General features: G+C 40.4%; 1 non-coding gene across 1 annotated transcript; it reads right to left on the bottom strand.

Moving 5' to 3' along the window:
* Positions 1–1,160: 1,160 nt before the first annotated feature.
* Positions 1,161–1,233, bottom strand: trnak-uuu (transfer RNA lysine (anticodon UUU)). The gene has a single exon. It is a non-coding gene; the product is annotated as a tRNA-Lys (tRNA).
* Between the last annotated feature and the right edge of the window lie 15,468 nt (positions 1,234–16,701).

Raw genomic sequence — 16,701 nt, 5'->3', positions numbered from 1 at the left:
TTATATTGCTTAAATTCAAATGGATCTGTGACTTGAACAAGTCTGTTCCTTCTCTCAGCCAATATAGAAACTGCCCACCACACTACAAGTACACAAGGTGTAATGAATCACAAAGGCCCACAGGTCCAAACACCAACATATTGGCAAGAAACATGGCCAGTTGTGAATGTTTCAATTTTTACGTTCATTGGACACAAAGAAGAAACAACGCATTGTACGAGTTGGAGATGTTCAGCTACCAAAAGATTTCTCTTTTGATGTCATATGGATGCATTCTGGACTTTGTGTACATAAAGGGAGAACGAACATAAATGGTTAGAATAGCATTCTAACATTCTAAGAGGCTCGATTTTTGCTGTCAAGCTGCGATGGTGGTTTTGTCATGCTGTCTAAGAGAAGAGGCTGTGGTCAGGGTGGAGTGAGTCTTTGATAACCAAGATTGGTGGTGTTTTGGCCCTCGAATAGGACATGGCATTACACAGTGTAAGGTATTTCTCAGTGAACTGCAGAGAATGAAGGCGAGGACAAGGACTTAAACACACGCACATGTCCTAGACTGAATACAGACACTTTGCCTGAAAAACAATTGCCTGGAAGGGTGTTCCAAAATTTCTTCCCTCAAGCATTAGATAACAGTTGGCACACATCCGCAAGTGTAAATGATCAACTTTCATTCACGCATCTCAAGGTCACAGTTGGTAGTGTCTACGAAAGGAATCAAAGGGAAAAGTTTGAGCAAGTACATCCTCCACTGACAAGCTCCTGTTCTATAAATGAAAAAGGATTCTTTGACTTGAACAAGTCTGTTCCTTCTCTCAGCCAATACTGAAATTGCTCAAAGCAGTACGTTACACGATGTGTAATGAAATTGCTATGAGAACAATCTCAGGAATTAATTCAAAAAGGTTAGGCTCAGAAGTGTTGATTTTATAAAGTAAGAAAGCTTTTGATGTTTAATTATTGCCAAGAAGCGTAGCTAGCCTTACCTGGGATAATAGCCAAGTTGCAACGTCACAGCTGGGGGAATGGATAGAAATGTGAAAGGTCACTTTAATCAGCAATGTTTAAGGAAGTATGGTCTTGTTTCTGGACTTACTTTGATCTAGAGGTATTTCCAGAAACTTCTCAAGCACACTTTAGTGGCAAAGTAACAATATCATCACCTGAACAGGGACTTGAACCCTGGACCCTCAGATTAAAAGTCTGATGCTCTACCGACTGAGCTACACAGGCCACAGCCAACGTTTCCTACCTATGGAAGGATAGAATCTGGACACGACATATAAGTCTCAAGCTTTGATATGCTATTTGTGTGTCAATCCTCTCAAGACACATAAAGGCCCACATGGTATGGTTTGGTCATCCTCCCCAATCCAGTACATCTTAACTGACATGACATGTTAAGAGCTTTCCAATAGTAAAATAGGTGAATGGGGAATGCTATAATGTCTGTCAGCTAAGTTTTTGGCAGTGTAGTGTCATAGCATGCTGAGCATCATGTGAGATCCAGTCAGTTTGCATATAATGAATGCTCTTTCTCTCCTCTTAAAACTCCTTAGCTCTGATGGCAATATCAAATTACAAAGGCCCACTTCATATGGTCATCCACTGGTGGTCAGGACAAGTGGGAGATGCTAAAACATTTATAAAACATCACATTGGCTGCAGTCTGTTGTGTTACATTTGAAATCCAGCCATGGATATATTAAACATATATATATATATATGAATGTGTGTGTGAGTCTTCGCCTGAATACAGACTCTCTGCCTGAAAAAGAATTGCCGTGAAGATTTTTTTTTCGAAAACTAATTCCCTCATGCATTAGCTAACAGATAGACGACATACACAAGTGTGAATGCTCAACTTTCAAAAGGTGTGAGCAAGTACATCCACTACTGACATGCTTATATTGCTTAAATGCAAATGGATCTGTGACTTGAACAAGTCTGTTCCTTCTCTCAGCCAATATAGAAACTGCCCACCACACTACAAGTACACAAGGTGTAATGAATCACAAAGGCCCACAGGTCCAAACACCAACATATTGGCAAGAAACATGGCCAGTTGTGAATGTTTCAATTTTTACGTTCATTGGACACAAAGAAGAAACATCGCATTATACGATTTGGAGATGTTCAGCTACCAAAATATTTCTCAACAAGGTATGTCTTAGCCACTTGTAATCTTCTAACCATTAACTTTCACAGCATTTTTATGACAATGTTAGTCTTTATAGTTTCCATCACTAGGTGCTTAACTGAAATCAGCTCCAGTACTTCATGTTGATGTCTTTCATTTTTCATACATAGTCATGTATATATTTGTGACATGCTACATTTGTTACTGTTGTCACTTCAACAAGGAAAATCATACTCAAAACAGATATATAAGTGGACAGTCAGGGTCAAATAAGTAACATTCTCCTTTTAATGTTATATTTAAAAAAGAATTAAAGGTCTTAAGTATGTCAGTGTTTTAGTTAGTCTTTTGGCCAATGTTTTTTTAAAAAGAGATAAGGAGATACCAGAACAAAATAGAAAAACAAATAATAGAGGAAGATGGCATGGGATTGAGGGATGGAGGGATAATAAAAGACAGGGGTAGTAATGGATAATTTATTCTATTCTCTCAGCTATTGTCTTTAACTAATTCTGAAGTCTGCATCTTTATTTTCTATTTGAATGTTAACTTTATGACTAGCTGACTGGGGATTTAGGAATGACACTAGCGTTGATTTTGATTCTAGCCACAGTTCTAGTAATAAGCAATGTTACAACTCTGCATGCAAAGTCACTGAACAGTTGATTGTTAATTCTGTAGTAAGCATAATGCAAAAAATACAACATATTTTGTTGTGATTGAAAAAATTACGTCCTAAATGCATGCGTCGTAAATACATTGACATTAGTATTTTTTATTAATTTCTAACATTCAGAGACATTCAGACGTGTTCCTATTAGGCCCAGAGTCAGCTAGATCCCCACTCTCTAATTACTCAACAAACCTCAATGGTCTCCCAATCACATCTTATCTAACGGTTAAAGATCTTGGAGTTATGGATCCCACTCTCTCGTTCGAAGCTCATGTAAATAAATAATGTTTCTAGGGCCGCCTTTCTCCATTTTTAAATTGACTTTATTAAGAAAATTCAATTCAATTCAATACAAACACTCCATCACAAAAACCTCACAAATAATATCTACCAGAGGACACAGACTACCTTCACTCTATACATTAATAATTAACAATACAAATTACATCTGTAAATTAGGTATACATCATCCATTTATATGTCCAAAAGAGTCCAGGGAATTTTTCCTCTCATATCAATCGTCTTCAACCTTTTTAACTCACACACAATCTGTTTAAACACTATTTCTGCAGGTATTATACATTGCTCAATAATCATCTTACATCGTGTTTTCCAAATCTTTGAATTTATCACACAAACAATCATCCAACAAAAGTCCTTCACATTCTCAGGCAAATTCTCATTAAAAACTCCATACATAATACTTTTCCTGTTAGGATCCCATTTAAACCCAATACCTTCCATTTTCTCCCAACTTTCAATAGTCTTTGTGCACTGCAGTAATAAATGTTGTAACGTTTCATCGGCTATGCAATTATACATCGGACATTCCTTTGTTGTAACAAAACAACTCCATTTGACAATACATCGTACAGCCAGTCTTCCAACAGATATAAGCCATGCAGTATCTCGAACATTTTCCGAGATATTTTTAGACTGTACATTTTTAACATAGGTTTCACATTCTGTCACTGTCAGACCCTTATAATTGACATTCCCCCAAAATCACAGTTTTGTATTGTTTTATATATCATTTTATTTGGGGACCTATTCCAATCAATATTAAGCTGCCTATATTTAAACAAAAGATCTCCATATACTAATTTAAAATAAGGAGCATGTTTCCTTGACTTGCCTCTTTTCTTTCCACTGATTTACATCTCCTACCCAAATTGCTTTCCGAAATATAGCTTTCGTTACATTTCACCTTTATCTTTTGACTTGTACATAATTTCCCATTTTGCCACTTCTCTGTTATTTTCCCAAATAAAACGAACACACATTTTATTCAACCTCTTAATACATTTCTCATCTGGAGGGAAAACCGCAGCCAAAAACAACAATTTCCACAAAACAAAGGTCTTAACCTACTGTATTCTAGTCTTATAGTTCGACACCCTCCATTTTCCCAATTCTAGTTTAATTTCACACTCCTTCTTCTCCCGATTCCGTTCACTACATCTACCGTTTACTTCCATCAAACCTAATATTTTAATTTCATTTTTTATTTCTACATCTATTGGTACAGGTTGCCCATCTACTATCCATACCCCTTCACTTTTACTTTCATTTAATTTTGGTCCAGCCACAACTTCATACATTTCAAAGTGCCTCTTAACTATATTAAACTCATTTTGATTCTTGACATAAGCCATCACATCATCTGCGTACGCAAATATTTTCCATCTTTCCATACCTAACATTTGAACACCCTGTAATTTCTGATCATTTTTAATTTTATATAATAGTGGGCTAATAGCGATGACATATAATGCAGCACTCAATGGGCAATTCACCATAGGCCACCGAACCACCGACCCACATTACATTCCAATACCCCTGCAGGGTTGTCATGGAGCAATTCCACAGGGAACTGCTATTGGAGTCACTCCAAGTGCCATTGCTGTGCACCTGCACATAGTCGACGCATCTGGACCAGCCTACCGGCACCTGCTGCTTCATCTGCTATACAAATATCTCACCCTTACTAGCTGCCACATGCAGCATCATTTTCGGTGGTGCGGGGTTAGTGGGACTGGGACAGTTTGAGGTCTGGTTAATAACCTGGCACATAGAGATTGTCATATTCACTTCTCCTACGTCTGCGTTTTTCAGAGGGATTACAGTCCTTGGAACACTGGTGTGCTGGCACACCAGGCACTCTTGCTTGATATGTTGGGCATGCACAATGGCTGACATACACGCTGTATTTTGTTGGCATTTAGCTGCTAATCGTTCTGCCTCATTGGCGTTGGGACCCTGAAATGGTAACAAGTCTTCTGATAAGTCATGGGATTCTTCATCCATATTAATATGCAGTCTATGTTCTGACTGTGTTAGCTGTGTCTGATTTTCTCTACGTGGCAATGCTACAAGTGTCAGTGGCGCACAAATGTCAGCCCCGACCCTTTCTATACAGCACAGATAGCTACCATTGGGATTAGTCATATTCCAGTTTTCTCGTAACGTTACCTGAATGGCATTTCCATCTCCGGGCGCACTGGCAATAGTAAGATTGACTGATTGTTTAACTTCACTATCAGTTCTGATGTCCCATACATATTTTCTGTTTGCAGAATAATCATAAGAACCAGACGGAACCCTAATGATTTGACACTGCTTTGTGGTGTTTTCTCTTAGGTGACCTGACCTGTAATTGTCTGCTGCACTGGCTTATTGAAGGCTTGATACCATGGGATTTATTCCTTGTTAGAGGTGCTAAAATAGCCGTTGTTTAACCTGGTCCAATAACCGGAGGAGGAGGTATCCCAGGTTATACGTTCGGATGTACTCCAGTGGACACTATGCCAGACCCCAAGTATCACAAGCACCAACACACCCATCTTATTCTTGACAGTTCCGAGTGTCGAAAGAGTAGGCCTTGCCTTTAACACCCTACTCAACACAGTTCCGACCTAGTCTGTTGGGGTGCTGCTGCTTTGAGTTGGGGCTGGTGTCGGAGCCTTCTTACAGTGTGTGTGATGTACCCAGGTTCCTCGTCCTTCTATTTTGACAGCAGTGTGGGTTGTTAACAGGAGGTTCTAGTTGTCTCCACCTGGTGCCTTCGGTGGCGGTAGCCCCTGACTGAATTTCCCGTAATGTGGCCTGCGGGGTAGCAGCGGTTTCCTGTATTGCTTGCACAGCGGTTTTAGTTGCAGCTGCCTTTGCTACTCTATCTGCAAAAGTATTCCCCTTGCTGATTTGGTCTTCTGTAGTCCTGTGAGCTGCACACTTAACAACTACAATTGTCTTTGGCAGCGAAATGGCTTCTAGCAAGATGGTGATGTCTAATATATTTACCCGAGCTTGTCAGGAATTGCCTATGTTTCCATATGGCTCCAAAATCATTAACAGTTTTGTCTGCAGCTAGTTTGCATGCTTCCGTCAGTGCTACTAGTTCAGCAGCCTGCGCTGAATAGGAGGATGGTAATACTTCTGTTTTAAGTATCTCATGATCTGTTACTACCGCGTATGCTGCCCTATTGACCCCTGTGTCGTCCTTGCTTGCTGACCCATCCACATAGAGGCATAGGTCTGAGTTACTTATGGCTTCTTCAAAGAGATCAACCCGCGGTATATATACTTCAGCTAAGACTGCTGTGCAGCCTTGTGGATCTCCATCCTCCTCCGTAGGAAGGAGTGTAGCTGGCTTCAGTGTTATACACCTTTTGACAGTTATATTAGGCATATCTAAGAGGGTGGTGTGGTATCTCAGCTACCACTGGGCTGATAAGTGTGAAACTCTTTGGTCCTGCAGTATTCAGTGTACTGCGTGTGGTACTAAAACAGTAAGAGGGGAGTATGCCACTATGGTTTAGGTAGCGAAATTATGGCTTGTGCTCGGTTTTGAGACAGCTTGTGTGTATTTCCCTTAATGATATGCCCCAAGAACCTCACTTCCTCCTTACAATTCTGTAACTTTGCTCTACTAGGTCAGTTACATGTATGTTACATCTGAAATATTTCCATGAGCTTTTACGCAACATACTAAACAAAGGTTAGGAACAGGCTAAATCAAATCAGGCTAACTCTCAGCAGGTCAAAAGTACTTCAGACTGCAAACCATGACCTAGTATTTTGTCAAACATGTTTGTTATTACATTATCAGTGACTTAGCCTTGTTAAAGTAGATGAGGGCTTGTGTTCATGAGAGAGTGACAATAAGCAGCAGCATAACCTTGTAGAGCAGCACCTGCTCCGAGTTACGCATACGCACCAACGGGTCCGTGCATCTCTGACTACAGGTGAACAAACCGGTACAGTGTGCTGGCGTAAGTGCCATTAACCACTCTAAACTGGAGTTTTGAGTTTATATACGTGGAGGAAGGACAAGTAGTTAAAGAGGATTACGTCTCCACGTGTTGTGGTTGCTGGCGGTACTGGTCAGCGCAGGGCACGTGTGTCAAAGCCGGACATACTCCTGTCCAGTGATCTGGCAATGCAAAACAGAGAGAGTGAGCTGCAACAGAGTTCCAGAGTTTTAACAAGAATTTTGAATTATTGACAACTCGCATATAAGAACAAAGTGAAAGATTTAGTGTCATGCTTTTATGTTTCCAGGAGATTAACTCACCTGCCTTTCAGAGACGTGCAGAGCGGAACTTTCAAAAAGCTTATCAACGTGATGAGAATGTGAGGTTTAGGTTCATCTATAGTGTTACAGTAACAATGTGAAATATGGATATTGAGGTCAGCATCACTTAAGAGTGTATGTGTGAAACATCCTTGTCACCATAAATGTTGTGTTGTTACAAAATTAAGCAGTCCATCCAGTTTCATTTACTTGATTTATTAGCAGCCTGTGCCCACGGTCTGACTCAAGTATTTTTATTTTTATTTCCTCCATGTTGTTTATAATAGGCCTACAGTAAGAAATCCTTTTAAAGGTGATCACCATTTTTCCCACTGTATACTGTTGAAGCATACAAGTTTTTACTAAATTTATTATGGGTCAGTCTGGTAGTTACGATTCCAATCCAAGACGCAAGGAACCTGTTCCTTCTGAGAAGTATGAAGAGGAAAAGCACAGGATATTTGGTAAATATGAGAAAAAGAAGAACGAAAAGACACGAGCCCAGATCCCTGCCAGAATATTCACGCAGCTTGTGCTATTGTTCACTTGCTGCTGTCGGAAGGGTGATAAGAGAAGGAACACGACCTCAGAGAATGACTTCTTTAAGGGTAAGTTCTGACCACAGCCACCACTTGGATGAACTGTGTGTGTGTGTGTTTGTCTGAGAGAGAGAGATCTACATAGAAGTGTTCTATCTATCTATACAACACTAATAAGACATTTTCTGTTAGTTTTTAAACAGATAGTAGAACAAAGTATTTAATAAAGAATGACTTGACTACTGAGGGAACTGAATCAGCCATAGTAAGTAAAGTAGAACCAAGACAAATGATTTAAAGCCATACTGAGGCAAGGGACAAAAGCCACAAAAAATAGAAAAACAGCTATGGTGAACAGTGATGCTAATTTAATGCTTGTACTTAAGTACACTGAAATGTCTCTAAATATAAATTACAAATGCATTTCAACAAATGTTCGAGAAATTAATTAAAAACACTAATGTAAATGTATTTAGAATATATTTAGGACACATACATTTAGCATATGCAATCTTTGTCAGTTACAGGAAAAAAAATACTGTTGGTGGGTTTTTTGTTTGTTTGTTTTACATTCTCCTTACTATAGAATTAACAGTCGACTGTTCGGTGACTTTGCATGCTGAGCTGTAACACTGATTATTAGTATAATTGTGGCGAGAATCAAAATCAACACTAGCTAAAATGACTGAATGCATTGGAATTTATTATTCCAATAGCACAATTTGAATGGGTCTACGGTACCTTAGTGTGTCAGGTCCTGTTATTTCTGTTGAATATTTGATGTTTGGGGGCACATTTTTACATCATTAGGCCTGCAGGCTATGTGATAACGGCTATGCAATAAAAATTGTATTTGTTTCCTTTCTAGTCCAATACAAATTATAAATTACAAATGTATCAAACTGTAATTAAAGTCATATTTCAATTAAATGTATTTAAATACTGTTCAACAATATTTCTACTCATATCTACAGGTGGAACTGGACTCTTCCAAAAAGATTGTACCTAAAGATATGAATTTCAAAACTCCTTTGAATCAGACATACGATGACGATGACAGGCATAAATGTATTGAGGACCTGGAAGCCATGTTTGCTAGAGTGAGAAAGTCTGCAGTGGAGCAGAGCAATCCTAACGCTTGTTTTCCATAAATTCTCACAATGCTATGAACTATGCATTTCAAGTAGATGTAATTAAATATTGCTTAACACTGTTTCTCTTCATAGTTGGAGGTGAAACTGAATTCATTCATAAAGATGCAATATGATTCCTGCGAACATAATATGGACCAACTGATTGAGGAGATGGAATCCAGTTGCTAGAGTGAGAAAGTCTGCAATGGAGCAGAGCAATCCTAACACTTGTTTTCCATAAATACTAACAATGCAATTAAATATGCATTTCAAGTAGATGTAATTAAATATTGCTCAACACGGTATTTGTGTCTGCAGGCGGCCATTTGTGTTTGAAGCCGTACTTGCTAGGGAGGATATGGCTGCATAACCTCTGACGACAGCAATAAACAGCATTAAAAATACTCTGACATTTTTCAGTCTAATCCCTGCCTATGTTGTCTGCAACACAGTCAATTAAACCATGGATAGTAATTATATCTTATTTTTTTGTCTCACAAACATTCTGAATGTAACATTTCCTACGGCTTTTAAGATACAATCACCATACTTGGCACCCACACTATTTTTTCCCTTGATGTCCACTTACATCTATGTGGCTTAACAATCACAATTCATTTTTACACAACCAATTTCCAACCTCTATATATATATCGCTCGGAATTCAACAGGCACCTGTTGCTACTGCACCTTTAAGACGGATGTAAGATAACTGAGCTCCTTTATGATTGGCTGCCCTGTATTGTGCTGCATTGTCTGCATTGTAACACTCTTTCTCACCTCTAGATTTGAATTAGACAACGCTAAATCTAACTCTTATTATTTTTGTACAGTGATATTACTTACAGGGCACTGATCTACAAATTTATAATCTACAGTTTCATACATATGTAACTTTATAACTTTCTATGTCTGTTCTCCATCATTATTCTTGGGGTGATGTGGGTTGGCCTGTAGATTCTGTTCCTGCACACAATAGGTCATCAGCCTTGTGAAATATATCAGTTTCTATGTTGAGGAACAGATATCTTCAGAACTTTTTAAACTTAAGAATACAATTTTAAGATGCTCTTTTAAATGCAGATAAAACTTCGGGTGTTTTCAGTGGCTTAAATATTTAAGACATATAACTCAGTTTTTTCTTGAGCCCACTAAACACTTGCGCTTGTAAGTGCTTAACTTATGGTTCTTGTTTAGCGCTATCGCCCTCTAGTGGTTATAACGAGCATGCAGCGCCTTAAAATTTTAAATGAAGAACATTATCAGCTTTCTTTTATATCTGAATAGATATTAGAACGAATGAATATTACTTCTTTAGATACATTATTTTAGCCTTACCTTTTAACCCTTTATAGGCTTATAGACTACCACACTGTTGTGGGACTCTTACTATCTGATGGGCTGTTTAACGGTGCGACTTCCTCTTTAAATTTTACACTGTGAGTCAGGTCCAAGTGAAGAGGCAACTTGATCCAGTCGCTGAAAACGTCCAAAGCTTTATTCAGCGAAGCCTGGAACAGCTCACAATGTCTGAGAACAAGGACTCGAGTGGTGGTGACCTGCGCTCTGTGGACTTTGAGATATTCGGCTATGTTCAGGGTGCACAGTCCTTGTGCACACCTGCACCTCGCAGACTTTAGACCCAGTGATGCATTTAGAACCAGCAAAGTATCTTAATTTAGAAACATCCCAGCAGCTGATGTGTAATCTTGCACTGTCTTACATATGTACAACATTTGCAGGACCTGTATTAAAGGAGACTCAAAGGAGGCTGAGGTTTTCATATGGTGATCTCAGGTCACTAGAGGTTTAGAAATTGTAGTGTAGTTTGGAGAAGGTAATGCTAAGCTAAGTTTAAAATCTTGCTTTGTTTTATTAATTTTTAAATCAGACTTACTATAATCATGACACTGCAGACATGCATACACTTAATGCTGAGTAGAATATTAAAACTCATAGTGTACTTGATACAGGTGTGGTGGTTGCAGTGCTATGAAAGAACCTTATTTATACAATCAGTATTCTTATGTGTTTCTCTACATTGGTACAGGTGTCCGTTTTTGAATGCTAAGTAATTTTGTTTGTTTTTGCTCTGCTTTTTCTTCACCAGGATGTGCAGTTCTTAATCCTGCTGCTAACTAACTGGAATATTCGTAACTGCATTATTACCCATTGCATATAAATATGCAGATACTGACAAAGTAATGTTGTAATAGCAGAGTTGCAAAATCTACCTACACTCTAAGCTCTTGCATATCTGTTGTAAACATGTATAACATACATATAACTGGCCGTTCATAACTGACTAGACAATGAAATTGTGTTTTTAGCTTCATGCTCCTTCACATTAAAAATAGAGAAGAAACAGCAAATATGAGGGTAAATATAGAATGTCAGCTTTAATTGGTGTGTATATACATCTGTAGGTATACTGGATAAGTCATGTAACCACCACTCAGTTTGTTTTAAATATTCTCAGATGTGAAGCCCATATTATTTTTGCTCCTTTTTACACGTCGGCTGGGTTGTGGAAATGTCCATTGGAAGAAGAATACAACTATGAATAATATGTCAGAGTTGTACTTCATTGACACTGTGTGGCCTTGTTTTAATAGAGACACATTTTAATTACTGTACAGTTGTGTACAATTGGTGCAAGTGACTTTAGCCCATCTGTTTCACACACAGCATCCATCCTATCCCTTCATAAAGGTCAGAATATTTGCTATAGACACATGTAATGCTTCAGCAGTGCTGCTAGGCCTGATACACTCAAACCAGTGTACCAGAGTGGGTGATGCTCTCTCTAATCCCTGGTTTCTTCAGTGCATTTTTGTTTGTCTTTGTTAAATGAAAAACATGCTTAATGATGTTCAGGACACGTCTTTCAACTTGTTGTGCATGACACAATTCAGTCTTCACTTCATCTACCCACAAGACTCCCAGTACCAGTACAATGCAGGTTTTCTTTTAGTAGGGAAAAACTAAACTGTACAGTGATGTGGCTGCAGATGGTTCTGTTAGAAGCAAACCTATTTGACTGAGGTCAGTTTTCCACAGTCTGTCTCTTTCTCTTAGTATGCAGAGCGAAAAGGACTTGATCTCGGCCTGGTTGGCTGGGTTAAGAACACAAGCAAGGGGACAGTCGTGGGACAGGTCAAGGGGCCGCAACATCTGGTCACCAAGATGTGAGTGTTACCCACACGGTCCTAGACTAGACCCTGGCCAGCACCCCACCACATAGTCTGAGAGTGTTTCCCTGTCTGATTCATTCACTTACTAAGGCAAATCAAGGCAAGTTTATTTGTATAACAGTTTTCATGTACAGGGACAATTCAAAGTGCTTTACATGGAGATAAATGATAAAGATTATTACATGCTGAGATCTTCCACAGTTGTCCCTGCCTTTGTCCTGTACCAGCCAGGCAGGATCAGTCTGAAGCTTAGCAGTCCTGCCTCCCCATCCCTTTGTTGAACAACTTGGCATTTGGCATGATTGCAGGAGCTCAGTGGGAATTTCTTTATTAGTATTATTTAAAAAATCTTCACAATGAGAATAATTTAGTCACTGTAATTACTTTCCATACCATACTACAAAACCAGTGTTATTTTTTTGCTGGTATTAATTTAGATAGATCCCCCTCCTAAGAACCATGTCACGTTAGCCCGAGTGCCGCATGGCGCAGAACAGGATGCACAGACTCCCTCGATTTAGTGAGATGTTTAATGACAAAACATTGATGACACTTGTGACACTCACACATAGCGACGAACAGTGTTGACAGGAAGAACGACATCTAATGCCAACAATGGCTATACACACACACGCACACACACACACACACGCACACACACACAACGATAACAGTAACAGAAACAATAACAATGACCAACGACGAGGCACACACAGGTGGGGGTTTAAATAGAGAGACAAACACTTAACATCAACCCCTGCATAGGTGTGTGACATCACGGAGGGTGTGGCTACAGACTATGGTGAACCCCCCTGCATGCGGCAGACCATACTACATGACTCGTGGTGGGGGGGGTAGCATTCCATGACAGAACCCCCTCCCAAGGGGCATGGCTCCCAAAGCATCTGAAGCCAGGACAGCGATTCCAAGGCTGCCATACACACAGACACAATATGGCCATGCCCGTTGCCCACCCAGCACAGGGCGGGCCAGGTGCCGCTAATGAGGGAGACCTCTCGGCAAGAGGGAGAAAGGCAGCTTCTCTGCCTCTCTTGGGGCAGTGCGGTATGCTCCACGTGACATGCGGGGGTGAGGCATTCTCAGAAGACGACCCCTCCCTAGGGGCGTGGTTCCTGACGTTTCCTCTTCCAGGATAGCGAACTCCAGGCTGTTGTACACACACAGACACAGCACAGCAATGTCCGGTGCCCACCCGGCACAAAGCGTGCCAGGAACCTCCCACCTGGGAGAACTTCACCAGTCATGGAGAAAGGCAGCGTGCCTGCCTCTCGGGTCAATCCAACGCTCTCCCCGCGACGTGATGCACCTAAAAACACGCACAAGGCACAGATACATACAAACAATAGCACCATTCCACACACACATAAGGCGCTGTGCTGCAGCGCCTGCGGGATTAGCCTTGGCCTCTGCGGAAACACGCCAGGGTGCACGTCTGCCCCGGTTCCAGATGTACAGCTTCCCCTAAGGGTCTTCCTTTTGCCAGCCGCTCTAGGAGTGCCCCGGAAGCAGCCTGACTCCCAGGCTTTGGGTGGACCCCTCCAGTCTTGCTGGCGAGTCCACAGAAGGGGAGGAACTCGGGCTTTGCCTTCACTAGCCAGAGACCTAGACCTCCAACGAACCGCCTTCACTGTGGTCCTCGGGGAGCTCCTCGGCTCTCCTTGGTCCTGGCTCGGTAACCTCAGGCCCCCTCCTAGAAATTCTTTTGGGTGGTCCCCTCCACCTCTGGAGTGGACGCAGATGCCAGTCGTGGCCCTCTCTCCAATATCCTGGGATCCAGGCAGCAGCGCGGGGGGTACCTATGCACCTCCCGCTAGGAAGTCTGTCTTTTGCCGAGGGAACTGGCGTCCTGTGGTGGTTGGTCATTCTGTCACGTTGGCCAGAGTGCCACAAAGCGCGTCTTAGACATTTAATGACACAAAACAATGATGACACTTGTGGCACTTCCACATAACGACGAACAGTGTTGAAAAGAACGACATCTAACGCCAACAATGGCTATACACACAATAACACTAACAGTAACAATGTCCAACGACGAGGCACACACAGGCAGGGGATTAAATAGACAGACAAACACTTAACATCAACCCATGCACAGGTGTGTGCCATCACGGAGGGTGTGGCTACAAACTATGGTGAACCTCCCTGTAAGCAGCAGGCTGTACCACGTGACTTTGTTCTGGGGGTTCTGTGACAAACCAGTTCCCACAATAATTGAATTCTGGTCAGTTATTTTACCATTTTAATTGTAAAACTTGATCTTTAGCACTTTTCTTATAGAGGGTTTCAGTCTTGCATTAAATAGGGAATTCTATTATATGCACAGTGCTACATTTTCAAGTTTAATGGATGTGTTCATAATGTATGGTTCAGGTTATGCAGAAACTTTGAGAGTTGCTTGAATCAGTCAACCTACTGAATTCCCCACAAACAACAATATTAATAATTAACTGACATTTATAACTTTTAACAAACTAACAGCTACTTGTGAGTTATATGAATTTGTATGTCATTTGCTCTATTTGTATCACATTATTCACATTACAATTATAATAGTAATAGCAAACGTTCAATCGTAATAGGGCAATTTGATTTGAAACAGTACATTGGCTTTACGTACCTAAGGTCCTGCTTTGAAAATAATAAAGTACAACACTGGATGATTTTACTACACTTTTATTCATATTTTCAGTGCATTTACATTATTTTAGAGAATACTATATTAAAGAAGTAAGTTATATAGCTCCAATATCATCATGTAGTTTCATATTAATTACAGTCCCTAACTGTCTGTGGTCATATTTCAACTGGCCTTATTACAATAACAACAAAGACGTATAGTGGAAACAGGTTGTCATGTTCTGGTCGGCACCCAACCAGGAACGCGCACACAGACACGTACACACATATCCGCGCAAATCACCTACCATGACCACTGCTCGGTGCACAATCACCCACTTATCAATCATTAACACTTGCTTCTAATTAACTCTCTCCCTATTTAAACCCCTCACATACAATCCTCCAGTGTTTCCCATTTAGCATACTGTGGACTAAAGCTGAGCCTGTCTTCATGGGTTTCCCCATGTGTTTTTAAACCTTTTTGACAGTGCTTTGTGTGACTAATATCCTGCCTTTGTATCCCTCACTCATGTCTTGCTCAGGTGTCAATATGTCACACAACTAAATTAGTGTTCTATTATTTTCTTAATTTGTACAAGAAGTACAAATATGTAGCTACCTAACATTTATAATGCGCATTGTTTCTTATTTTGTGAACATTAAAATGTAAAACCAGGTTAAAACATTTAAATGTAAAAACAGGTTTGACACTGCTTTGGATCTAGTGAAAATCCTGGAAGCTGTCAACACCATCATCTGAGCAGGCTCCATTTAACACAGAGAGAGACAGAGATGATGTACCAGACAAAAACCAAATGTATTCAGATCCTAAGGGAATCCTTTTACCTAGTCTTCAATTATGCACTCCATAGATGTCATGAGAGACAGCCCCAAAAGAAAGGCGGCCTGGTGCATGGCATGCAGTGGTGCCTATCATACGAACACAGAGAGAGACAGAGACGAGGTAGCAGACAACACCCGAAGATATTCAACTGTTGTCAGGTCTTTCTCAGTAAACTGCAGACAATGAAGTACTGGGCAAGGAATTGAACATGCACGTCCTTGACTGAATACAGACACTTTGCCTGAAAGTCAATTGCCTCACAGGTTTGTTCCGAAATGACTTCCCTTATGCATTGGCTAATAGTTGGCACTCATACACAAGTGTGAATGTTCAACTTTCATTCAAGCATCTCAAGGTCACAGTCTATAGTGTGTACAACAGGAATCAAATGGAAAGGTGTGAGCAAGTACATCCTCCACTGACAAGCTCCTGTTGTTTAAGTGTAAATGGATTCTGCTCCCTCTCTCAGTCTGCTCCCTCTCTCATCCAATATAGAAACTGCTCACTACACTACAATAAATACACAAGGTGTAATGAACTTGCTATGAGAATGATCTTAGTAATTAACTCAAAAGGGATAGGCTCAGAAGTGTTGATTTTTTAAAGTAGGAAGGATTTTGATTTTTCATCCTTGCCAGAACTAGCTAGCCTAACCTGGGATAACAGCCAATGCACAGCATCACAGCTGGGGGAAACAGATGTGAAATGTCAGTTTAATCGGCAAGGCTCAAGGCAACAGGGTCCTGTCCCTTGACTTAGGTTGATCTAGAGGTATTTCAAGAAACTTCTCAAGCACACATTAGTGGCAAAGTAACAATATTTTCACTTGAACAGGGACCTCAGATTAAAACTCTGATGCTCTACTGACTGAGCTATTCAGGATAGAAGCAAAGCTTCCTAGCTACTTCAGGAAGGATTCAGGACACGAAAAATAAGTCTCAAGCTTTGATGTGGTATCTGTG

The sequence above is a fragment of the Electrophorus electricus genome, chromosome 5 (assembly GCF_041902795.1).
Source record: "Electrophorus electricus isolate QZ-2024a chromosome 5, ASM4190279v1, whole genome shotgun sequence".
Lineage (NCBI taxonomy): Eukaryota > Metazoa > Chordata > Actinopteri > Gymnotiformes > Gymnotidae > Electrophorus > Electrophorus electricus.
Note: the sequence above shows the minus strand (reverse complement) of the source record. Positions and strands in the feature narration are given on the sequence as shown.